Source organism: Labeo rohita, chromosome 7 (assembly GCF_022985175.1).
Source record: "Labeo rohita strain BAU-BD-2019 chromosome 7, IGBB_LRoh.1.0, whole genome shotgun sequence".
Taxonomy (NCBI): domain Eukaryota; kingdom Metazoa; phylum Chordata; class Actinopteri; order Cypriniformes; family Cyprinidae; genus Labeo; species Labeo rohita.
In genome coordinates, this window is record NC_066875.1 from 23,247,003 (window position 1) to 23,259,723 (window position 12,721).

General features: G+C 36.3%; 1 long non-coding RNA gene across 1 annotated transcript; it reads right to left on the minus strand.

Moving 5' to 3' along the window:
• Positions 1–2,573: 2,573 nt before the first annotated feature.
• On the minus strand, positions 2,574–8,242 carry LOC127167687 (uncharacterized). The gene is made up of 3 exons (XR_007828005.1): positions 8,152–8,242; positions 4,243–4,363; positions 2,574–2,948 (listed from the first exon to the last, which is right to left on the minus strand). It is a non-coding gene; the product is annotated as an uncharacterized LOC127167687 (long non-coding RNA).
• Positions 8,243–12,721: the final 4,479 nt, after the last annotated feature.

Below are 12,721 nucleotides of genomic sequence, written 5' to 3' on the forward strand. Positions count from 1 at the left end.
TAAGGAACAGGTTTCCCACACGGAAATAACCTATATAAACATATATGTTTTAATATAGGTTTTGATATAGGTATGTTGGTATATGGTATATGGCATGTTATGGAATTTACCCACACGGAAATAACCTATATAAACATAAAACATATATGTTTATATAGGTTATTTCCGTGTGGGTAAATTCCATAACATGCCAATTACATGTGATACCAATTTCACGTGTTCGCACATAAGTTTTTTTGCATTTTTTTTTTTAGTCAGTTCTTAGTTATTGCCTTGATAATAGAAAATATGAGCTAGGCATCATGTATGACAGTTGCCAAAGTGAGATATGAGCTAAAATGACCAGATCCTGCCATGAGCTATATAGGAGACATATCTTGTATGTACATATAGGGATTTTTTGTGGATATAAAGAAGCAATACAGGAGACCTATATGGCCTGTATATGCACATATATGCACCTCAATTTTGCCTATATATGGCATATATACGCATATATATTATCATATATGTGCATATATACTGCATATAGGTTTCATATATGAGCATATATCCTCATATAGGTTCTTTCCATGTGGGTTAACATGGCTTAATGCGTTAAGACAGTGTTTTTAAAATGCCAAACTCAGTGAACACATTAATTAATAAATCATACATACTGTACAGTATAGTATGATTTATTAATAACATGTTCACCGAGTTTGGTCTTTTAAAACACTGTCTTAACGCATTAAGCCATGTTAAGCCTATTCCTTATAGGAGGAAAACGCTTTACGCGTAATTAAACGCGACGCATCTGCTTGTGTGTACATCGTATGCTTCATTATTAATGTGTCTATTGATATTGGTCTTTTAAAAAACCTGTTTTAATGTATTAAAGACAGTGTTTTAAAAGACCAAACTCGGTAAACACATTATTGATAAATCATACATACTGTACAGTATAGTATGATTTATTAATAATGTGTTTACTGAGTTTGGTCCTTTAAAAACACAGTTGAATGCATTATGCCACGTTAGACGTTTTAAAATGTCTCCAGATGCCACGGTCTGGTCTTTCTCCGGCATGTGCAACTACAGCGGCATCTATTTTATTATTAAAGATAATTCAAATCAAAGTGAGCAGTCAAATGGCATTACGGACTGAAAAGTACTATATAAATCTTGCCAAATCTTGCCAAAACCTACAATGTGTGTCTGCATTCTTTTTTCCATTTCTGTCCATGTCTCGTTTCTTTTTGTCCTTGGTGTCTGCAATTACAAAATGAAGACACAGATTAAAAACATAATTAATTACATTATACAAGTATTTAATTTGTGTCTGTGTCATTTACAGTGATGGAAAAAGGACAACAAAAGGATAAACATTTAATAAAAAACATGAACAACAATATGTATGTCCATATGTAACAGACAAGATTCATTCAGACTCAAAACAGTTCCAACGACTAACAACAGTTCCAAATAGCTATGTTAAGCTAAACAGACACCACTACATACATACACAGATGAAGAATATAAATATAACTGTAAATGAAGATGATAATTGTCATAGAAAGTATCTAGAACATGCAACATAGAGCTCCTGCTGCTTTAATGGATTTATTGCTGATGTCAAGTGTTGTTTACATTTAAATGAGCATCAACATTCTATGTCAGTACAGCAGCTCCAGTTGATATTTGAAATCATCACAACTGTCTCTAAAACCTTGAAACCTGATCACACAAGCTACAAGCTCTTCATGACTCTACAGTTTGGTGAGTTTCAGTGATTTGTCTAGTCTGTGAACTTATTCTTGATTCCTCAGCATGGAGCAGCGTCGCCTGAGTAGAACCAGGGCTCTTTCCACACACCTGAGAGGATTCTTGGTGGAGGGCATCTCTTCCATTCAAGACCCCTGTGAGCTTTCACAGCTGGCAGCTGTAATCAGGTTAGACCACTCTTACAGCTGCATCTCTGCCAAAACTTCAAGACCCAGAGGTTTGGAAGAACGGTACCTGAAGAACGCTGCTGTTCTTCCTGACATCTGTCCAGCAGCCTCAGTGTCTTCAGTGGCACCTCTGTGTCAGCAGGAAGAGCCTGTCTCCATTCACGGCTGCAGCGCGCAGGGCTTCCTGGACATCTACCGCTCTGTGGCAGAGCCCATGATGAAAACACGCTGCGGTCGGCGCCGTCCCTACAGCCTTGAGCTGGGACTGAAGATCAAGCAGCGCCTTTGGGAGACGCTCAACTGCCCTGCACTTGTGGAGACAGAGCAGCCTGATGGACGCGTCCTCATCACTGAGAGCTTCTCCACAACCAGCAGAAGCTTCGCTCCACGAATCCACGTGGACATCAGTGAAGAGCCCCTGCCTGAGGAACCACGCAGAAAGAAGCCCAGACACTGAGTCATCATAGTGTCACATGGAGCTTCACACAGCCAGACCTACTGTATGTAAATACTGTATATAGTTCTAGAGTAAGTTTTATTTTGTAGTGGAAGTTTTTAGTACATTGCTGTGTGGTTGTTAGGATGTTTTTGGTGATTGAGGTTGTTTTTGCAGTTGTTCTAAGTTGATTTCAGTGCCTTGTTACATGTTTATCAGGATGTTCTTGGTAGTTTCCTGTATGTTGACATGCGCTGCGTTGGTTTCTGAGCAGTCGTGTCGTGTTACTTTGCGGTTGCTGGACTCTTCTGAGTGGTTTTTCGTGCATTGCTTCGTGGTTGTTAGGATGTTTGCAGTGGTTGGTTGACATGCGGTTGGTTCTAAACAGTTGGGTTAGGGTAGATTAGGGTCCCTCACACAGTTTGCAGCTTGACGTGCTGTGAGGGCTTGTGTGCATCAGTGATGCTGAGAGCTACACCACTGGTACTTCACAACTACTGGTAGGGTTACCCATAGTGGACAGGTCTCAGCTGAGATGCCAGACGAAGACAAACCACCTGATTCTGGACAGCCTGTGGCTCCTGGCAGAAGATCACAGTTGTGTGTACAGGTAAGTTGGCTATAAGTACATTATAAAATAGTTGACTATTAAAATTAAATATACAGTTAAATCAACATTAATCAGATTTTGAAAGTACTGAAATATCTATTTGTTGATTTGCAGATCTTGTCAGTTAATACATTTAGCTCGTTCTTAAAAGTCAAGAATGATTTTTTTTTTCAAAAGTTTGTAGAATCTGCAAAATGTTAATTATTTTACCAAAATAAGAAGGACCATACAAAATGCATGTTCTTTTTTATTTAGTACTGACCTGAATAAGATATTTCACATAAAATGATGCTTACATATAGTCCACAAGAGGAAGTAATAGTTAAATTTATATAAAAAAAAAAAAAAAAAAAAACAATTACCCTGTTCAAAAGTTTACATATGCTTGATTTTTTAGTGATAGTTAAAGTGATAAGAAAAACCCTTCAGGTCCAACAAATTATTTGGTTTTTCACCAATTTTGTGTATTTGAACACTTTCCAACAATGACTGTATGATTTTAAGATCCATCTTTTTTTCACACTGAGGACAACTGAGCGACTCGTATGCAACTATGACAGAAGGTTACGCTTTTGAATAAGGTCATTTTTATAAATTGACTATTATTTTCTCTTGTGGACTATATGTAAATGTCTTTTCTGTGAAATATCTTATTCAGGTCAGTACTAAATAAAAAATAACATGCATTTTGTATGATCCCTCTTATTTTAGTAAAGTAATTAACATTTTGCAGATTCTGCAAGGTGTATGTAAACTTTTGACCTCAACTGTATTTCATTATATTTATATTTTATATTTAAATATTTAAATGTCATATTTAAATGAAAAACTTTTAATTTGTCACAATTCTTATTTTTTCTCTTGTCATGTGCGCTTGCTTCCAGAAGAAAGTTCTCCCATAGTTAATTTTCTGTGAAGTGTTGAACCGAACAATGAACCAAACTAACCAACTAAGAGGTGAATCACAAGTGCACATTTTAAGTTAGTACAAAAAGAATTTTAAAACAATTTGACAAAAAAGACAAAAGTAAGGACTGTATACTTAAGGGAACGGGAAACTACAATCCCATGAAGCACTGCAAATTACATAGTTTTTTATTTAAAATTAAAGAGGATAATATACTGCTTTTAGTATGTTTAATATGTTGACACACCATATGTTGTTTCCTAATGACAGTCTGTGTGTTTCTGACCTCTGAGGGGTGGAGTTCAGTTCACTCTAGACCCACATTAACAGTTCATTTGTCTGCAAATTCATACATCACCCAGAATTCCCCTGGTCCTCAGCACGGCACCACTGCCGTCTGTCAACCCAATCCAAGTTAAGTAGAGACTGCTGTCAGCTCCCATACACTGCCACACTGTATTATTCCCTGCAAGCGTATCCTGTGGGGAACATTTTGTGTTTAATATCACAGTTCAGCCTTTTAATTTCAGTGGGGATAACTTAATTAAATATAAGGCGAGTGTAACGAGCCCTGTTTCCATTAGTTTCCAGACAAATCTCCCAGAACCTGAAGGAGAAAAACTACTATCATATCTTGATGTAATTTCACACTTTACAAACACCACTATATTCAGAAGTTTAAACACTGTTTAAGTCTGTGAATAAAGTCAGAGCTAACTTTATAAGCATAAATACTGATTCAAATCCACAGAGATGATCATCCTATAAAAATGTTAATTAGAAATCATATTGTTAGATACAGTCTGAACAAATGAGACTGTGTTCTATTAAACATTTCCATGAATTAATAAATAAATTGTCACATTCTAAGTAAATTGGCTGTGTTATGTTCTTCATAATGAAAATGAATAATGAATGTTTATAGTTTTATTTTTCTCCATTTTAATCTGCAATTTACAATCCCCAAATTACTACACTAAGCAGAAATTGTACCAGTCACATTCTGTGCTCAGTGAAAGCTTGTAGGGCTGGGAGTCGATTCCAAAAATAATCGATTCCTCGATTCCGAGACGTTGGGAATCGACAGTCGATTCCAAAGTTTGGAATCGCTCCCATCAAGGGGAATCGACTCTCCATTCATAGCCGTTTTCAGTTCAACAAAGTTTATTTATGAATGATGTTTGAGGATGCAGCTTTGCTTGCTGATAGTGATTAGAAGTCTGATTCGTTTCCACAAAAAGGTTCTTTCGGATAGATCGTTTTAATGAACCAGTTCAAAAACGATTAAAATGTTATTTTACGGTGAAACAGACTTATATTGTCCACAGTTCTGAACGACAGAACAGAACATGACGTGATCGAGGGTCTTCATTCTATTTCCATCTTTAAAAAAAAATCCTATTTTTAAACTTTCTATCAGCCAATGATGATTCTGAAAGAAAACGCCTAGAGCACAGATCAGTGGCCGAGAGCACATCTGATTGACAGATGAACTGGTTATTTTGTTTCAGTGTACAGTTTGTTAATTTTGCGCAAAGCATACCATTGAAGTACACATCATTCAGCTGAACTGTGCCTTGTTCCATTCATGCAATAAACGCATGTCCACTGCTGCGTTGTGGACTCCCTGGTGAAAAAAAACAGCATATGCATAAGCTGGTCCTTAGCTGGTTTATGCTGGTCCGTGACCAGCAACATGACCAGCATAAACCAGCTAAGGACCATCTTAAACCAGCACCAAAACATACCTAACCAGCATCCCAGCATCAAAACATAGCTACCAGCATATGCTGGTTTTTTCACCAGGGCTATGACTAATTTCATATTCATATTCGTGCAATGCAGATAAAATTACAATTTAAATACAGAAATGTATCATAATTTAATTATGATTAGGCTACTTTCTAAGACCTTTATATCCTACAGTCATGGCGAAATTAGGTTCCTCCACTCTATAAAAAACAAGAATCAAAAAGAATCTAAAACAACAGTGAGGAATCGATTCTTGGAATCGAATCTCATCGATTCCAGAAACAGGAATCGGAATCGGACGATTCAAAAATTTTCGAAATCGAACAGCCCTAAAAGCTTGTCAGGACAGACCATCCACCTTTTTTTCAACGCGGAAGTAAGCCTATACGGGTGAGACTTCCGGTTCATTATCCGAAATAATGAGAAAATAACAACATCCAGTAAATGGTAAAACTGTCTGCACTACAAACTAGTGTGTTCATAATTAAGATAATACTTTAAAATAATATGGCAAGACACACCGATTTGCAATATCAAGCAGCAAAACAAGCAGCTATTTTGTACAGCTAAAATAGCTGGATGCGGATGAGACCTGAAGCCTGACCCATAAAATGTACAAATGAGTACTCTTATTTACTCTTATGGGAAACAAAGGTAAATAGGCTTATTTGCTTGATGAATATATAAGGCAAACATCTGATTCTGGCTTATGGCTTTTCTGCTGTCAGAAAAGGTGAGAAGGGCACAATCCCTGCCTGTGACAGGTCACATTCAAAAATAAAAACAGCCTAAATCCCCAAACAAAAATATAATACCTGTAATCCTCTGATGACGTCTGTCTGATTCAGATCATAATCACTCAAAAGAGAAGTGAAGGGAAAGAAATGTGCTACAGATCCAGATTAAACAGACTGTATGGTATAAAAAGAATCTCATTGAAATCTGTATATCCTGCCATCTGCTGGACATCCAGAGTTACAGACTTGCCATCGTTATTATATACAGTATAATGCAATAAATAATTGCCTAAATGATCTTTTATTTGTTCTTTTTTATGAATTGTTCTTTCTTACCTTTTATTAAGTCAGTCTATAATATACTTTTTTTTTTTTTAGCTGTCTTTTAGACAGCTAGACAGAGCTGGGTAGTAATTGATTACATGTAATCTAAATTACATAATTATATTAAGAAAATTAAGTACTTGTAATTAGATTAAATTACATTTTAGAATACTGTAATCAGACTACAGCTACTTTTTTATGGATTACATGATTACATATAATAAGTTCCAGTTTTGTGGACATTCACACAAAGACCAGACATTAGTCAAGTGGCACTTTCAATATTGCAGCAACTAACAAACACATTTATTTGTAATTGAATTGTGACTCAACAAATGGAATGTTTTCTTTTTCTGCATTTCAATATCTCTGTGGTGCATGATTATCGTATTTAAATCAGTGTGATAAACGAGTTAGGTCAAAAGTAATCTAAAAGTAGTCTGATTATATTACCTAAAATGCATAATGTAATGGTTTACGTTACTAAGTACAATTTTTGTCATGTAATTTGGAATTAGTAACGGATTACAATTTATAAGTAATCTACCCAGATCTGATGCTAGATAATCTGATCCTTTTAAACATACACTGTTATTGTCTTATGTCTTATTAAAAACGTGAATGTAGTTAAAAATGTGATTCATGCTGTATTTTTAAGCGAAATGTTATGTTAAAATTAAATGTCTTTAACCAGGGAGATTGGTTGATTGATTGATTCTTTATTTTAGTGACTTGTTCATTTATTGTATTTATTGTATAAAACATTCATTTTAAAACATTCTATTAAATCTCTGATGTATAAATAGTAAGTTATGTAGAAATTAACAACAGACTAAGCTTTTCCAACACTGTAAAAAAAAGCTATCGTGCTTTTACATATTACATTATGTATGAAATAGTACAATTCTTTGAATTTATTAAAAACCTTCAAAGTATAACTCAGTTAAACAGGGACAGGAGACTGCAGAGTCATGATGGATAGAGTTACGCTTTTGAATCAAACTCAAACATTCCCATGCATGACATGACACTGCATGTATTTTACTAATTTTAACTATGCCCTTACGCAGTTTTATGTATATGACATGCCGAGCTGCTGCATATAAATATTTTGGACCCCAATCACTTTAATTAAAGTCCCCCTGTAGTCTTTGACCTTTGATCATCAAAAATAAATATTTAAATGTTTTTTTCTTGTGAAAATAATTTTGTCATGCCTTAAAACAGCTTGAATGTAACTCTACCCCCCTCGCCTCATTTACTATACGAGGATCTATGAATATGCAAAGTAGCTCCGCCCCCACGCCGTCGCACCAGCCAGAGCCCCGTGATCCACTAACTGAACTGTAGTAAACGCGGATATAATCGCGAAACGCAAATAATGACTGGTAAAACTATGTTTTCACTAGCGGACAACTACAGTGGATATTGTATCATTTGTTAAAGTTACTTACTTGACCATGCTGTGCGCTCAAAATGCCTTGAAAACTCGAATGAAGCCTAGATTATGATTCCAGTTCGCGCCCGCGACCATATGCGAGTAAAGTGCAGACGACAATGCGGGAGAGGTGCATCTGATTCCGGGCTACTTTTACACTGTTACCACGGGTTATTTTTCAAGTTAACAGTTAGCGCCTAGCGGCTGTGCTCTATTAAATGCTCTATTTAATATCTGGTGTTGTGCTGATAATCCTATTGGCATATTTTGCATGCTAATGATAGGAATCTATCATTTGACGTGATTGGTTACTGAAGTTTGTGACGTAGCAAAAAAGGGCTGTTTCAAACCATATGTCTGGGACAGCCAGTTTAAGGAGAAAATACACAATATAATAAACAACATAAAAAAACTTTATTTTCACTACAGGGGGACTTTAAATTAACAAAAACAGTTGTTCGAACATTCTTCAAAGTATCTTCTTTTGTGTCCCAGGGAAGAAATCGTCATACATGTTTGTAAGGACATATGAGTAAATGACAGAATTTACAGTTTTAGATGACCCATTGCTTTAAACAGTTAAGTCCAGCCAAAAATGTCCTGTTTACTTCCTTAAAACAGATTCTCTTCTGCTTTAATGGTAAACACAGATTGTCGAAGACACATGTCTTATGATTTTATGTCATAAAAGACTGTCAGGGACTTTTTCATCAGCGTCACCACCCTGACCTTATAGTAGATCATTATGAGAATATGAAAAGTTCTTGCTTGCTATAGAAATACAGTTATTTAGAATTGCATTCAAAGATGGACAGCGATAAATGCATGAACAGAATCCAATGTATGTTTTGGATCACTCACTCAAGATGTTGTGAATAATCATATCTTACAGCAGATACACTTTTGAACTCCCTGGGGTAGCATTATATAAAGCCTTTTAAAAATATTTTGTAGCTGATGTAAATTATCCCTCAATTAATCAATTTCGATGTTTGATTTTAATGTGGGTCTTGAAGGAAAAGCAGATGAAAAGCACTGATGTACAGGATGTAAGTGACATGCGCAGCTGCTGCTGCTATCCAAAGAAACTTACCGAGACAGTCAAGCAGAATTGGAAAGCCTGCTAGGGGCACAATGGTAAGAGTTTAAAGGGATAGTTCACATGGACTATTTTAACAATGTCCTTAATGTGTGTTCCAAAGATGAATGACAGTCTTACAGGTTTGGAACGACATAGTAAGTAATCAATGACAGAATTTTCATTTTTGGGTGAAACATCACTTTAAGAGTTCAAATGGGTCCTGTTATGTCAAAAACACACAAAGTTCAAATGTGTGTCAGTATATTAGATCTGTAAAAGGGACATGGCAACAACACACTACTAACTACTAACACATCTCAACTATTCCTCGTACCCTTATACTTTTTTACTGATGCCTTAAGGAGAATTTATATAAATGTGGAATACTGTGAGGTGTACATTCACGATTTTAGGGAGTTCAGAAACAGTGCTTACTTATACCGGGAATAATTCCCTTTAGAGTGGATTTTGTGTATTGTAACTTTGCAGATCATTTGTGATGCACAAACAGCAAAATTTTAAACACTGAAGGAAATTGAAAATGTAAAAAATCACAACTCCTTTATGGGGATGGAAAACATTTAATCACACCCTGTGTGGATGGGTGTTAAGTCAGCAAGTGAAGTGAGTTATAAATGTAGCGACCATAAGAAGTTTGTCCTAACACAGCACATTGCCTATTAGTGCTGGTAATATTGCAGTAATTCTTTTCATACTTCCTCATTTCAAAAAGGACAACTTCTCCATTCATCTAATGCTGAGTCTGGCAGCTGTGGACATCTTGTCTTTGATAACCCTGCCTGTGTGTATCTACAACCAACTCTACAGCTGTAGTGTCGGTCAGTCGCCAGTCGTCACTCAAGCCTGATAACAGTAATATGTTGAGCTTGTATTGTTGTTTACAAATTTTGACATCCACAGTTGTGAATAAGAATGAGCAAGAGAAGAGAGAGAGTGCTGTTGATTAGCGACTGGGCTCTGGCACTGCTCTTCTCTTGTCCTGGTGTGCTTACACAAGATATCATTCAAAGTGAATCCAAGAAATCATGCGGCAGGATCTTGTATTCAGAAGAGTAGAGTCTTATTGTTGCCATACTGGAGATGCTGCTGGCTTTTTTTCTTCCTTTCACAATCATACTGACTTCATACTGTTGCTTGCATCAGAAGTGACACAGGGAGCATTCAGCCACAGGCAAAGATTGACCAAACTGGTGACCCAGATTGTGGTAACTTCCTTCATTTTTTTATGCTCTGCACCAAATTATTAATTAGTTTCAAAATTTTGAAATTATTTTTAAATCATCACTACCATTTTTTTTTCAGCTGAACTACATGACAGTAGAAATTCTACAGGTGACATTGCTTAAAGTCTTACATTCATTACAGCTCTGTGAACCCGTTTCTCTATGCCGTGGCCTCTAAGACTTTACGTCAGCAAAAATGACCAGCTTCTCAGTACAACTGAAGGGACATGCTACGATGAAGTCATTCTCATCTGTGAACATAGCAGACATTTTTACCCCTTACAAACTCTAATGGAAATATTAATCAAACAATCTGGATTCTGGATGAAAAATTCCAGTTACATTTTGGCTGATGTTTTTATCCAAAGCAACTTATATTGTACCAAAGGTACACATTTTATCAGTTCATGCATTCCCTGGGAATCAACCCAAAACATGACCTTCTACTGTCTGAGCTACAGGAAGTTTAAAGGTTAAAGGGAACCCTGGGTATTATGACTTGTATGGCTTAATATAACGTAAACAATTTCTCTTACTGAAGTAAGTTGTAGAAAACCCATTAAAGATTTATGTTATTTAATAAATCCAAATCGTTTTATACATATTTTGGACTATGGAGTGCTACCTGTTTCAATTTTGTATTGCAACACAATTCAGAATACACAACTCTGAAAATAAAATACTGATACGATGACCACAGCTACTGAAAGAGCTTACAGGTGCTGATGGATATAAGTGTAGGCTTAGACCAAATGCCGTACCAATATTTTTCCCCACATGGAGCCTAAATGCCCCAGATACAGAGTGAAATCCACAGTGAGAAACTCCTTCAGTGTCTGCGGCGTGACGACAAGCATCAGTATGTTTACATCCTGCCAGGATGGCATCTAGCGTTTCTTGTCTCTGCCTTTTGTAAACTCTTTCAGTAGTTCTGGTCTACTAAAAGCCTCAAAGGCATCAGGGCTAAAGTGGACAGAACAAAGACACGGGTCTTTAAGACATTCTATTCACCCTTTCACGCATACGATCACACCGGTGTGATCATTCTTGGTTGGTCCCTGAATCGTACGATTACACCGGTTTGATTCGAACGTTCAGCGCGTCACGTGATCAACTGCTGAATTCAAATCTGCTTTGGCTGGCACTAAACCAGATCAGACACGCTGAGTGCTTGTCATATTATCGCAACTATTCAGTGTTTTCAACCATATAATGCTTATTTTAGGTTCCAGACATTTAAATACACATTAGTCGTAGTAAAACGATGCATTTATAGTTTGCAAAATACACACCAATGTCTATGGAAGCGGGAATAATGATCCTTACAAATGTTATCTGATGACATGTTTTATTGATATCAAATACACATTGTATAGGTAACTATAACGTGTACTCTGCTCTTCTCCCAGCTCAACAGAGACTTACTTTAATGTTTCTCGGGAGGAGAGGATGAATTTGCATCTTGTAAATCCCACAGCGAACTAACATGGCGGCACCCATCACCCGGTATAGATCAACTAATGCAGTCATTATAAAAGTATTTAAACCTCCAAATACATTTACTTGCACATATCTCAAAATCGGAATATTAGATATTTCATAATACAGTGAGCATGTTTGTGAATATTAATAATAAAAGAGGAAAAACGATATAAAAGTGATACATGTGTCATACAGCCACTGATGTATATAATGATTCCATTCTTTTCTCCTCCTCTTATCGCTAGGAAAGCAGTAAAGACTTATGTCGCTTCTTTGGTTGTCATGCAACTGAAAATTACAACCAAAAGCCACACAATGCATCATATCAGTATTTTATTTTCCAAGTTCTGTTGCGGTAAAAATAGCAACAGCGGCAGTAACTCACCGAGAGCAACCATTTGACGTCATCGAAATAATGGCACCCCCCATAGTCCAAATCTCGATTTTTTAAAAATAACATAAGTCTTCAAATGATTGATCTTTATCCACCTTTTTCTTTAACGTGGAAGTCTTGTCCGCCTTATATTAGAAAGATTCTTTGCATTTCCGGTCTCTGGTGTTTCTAGTCAAAGCTTAATCCTACACACATTTTTATATTTAGTAATATTAAAAAAGTTTCAGTTTAATTAATACAGTCATTTTTTACCCTGTTTTACATGGATTTTGTAAGTAGACCGAAACAGGAGAGCACCCAAGGGGAATCTATCATGGGGCTGCTCATCTGCCTTTTTGGCTGAATTCGGATGAGTGCGGATCTCCTTCATTTTTATATGATTATA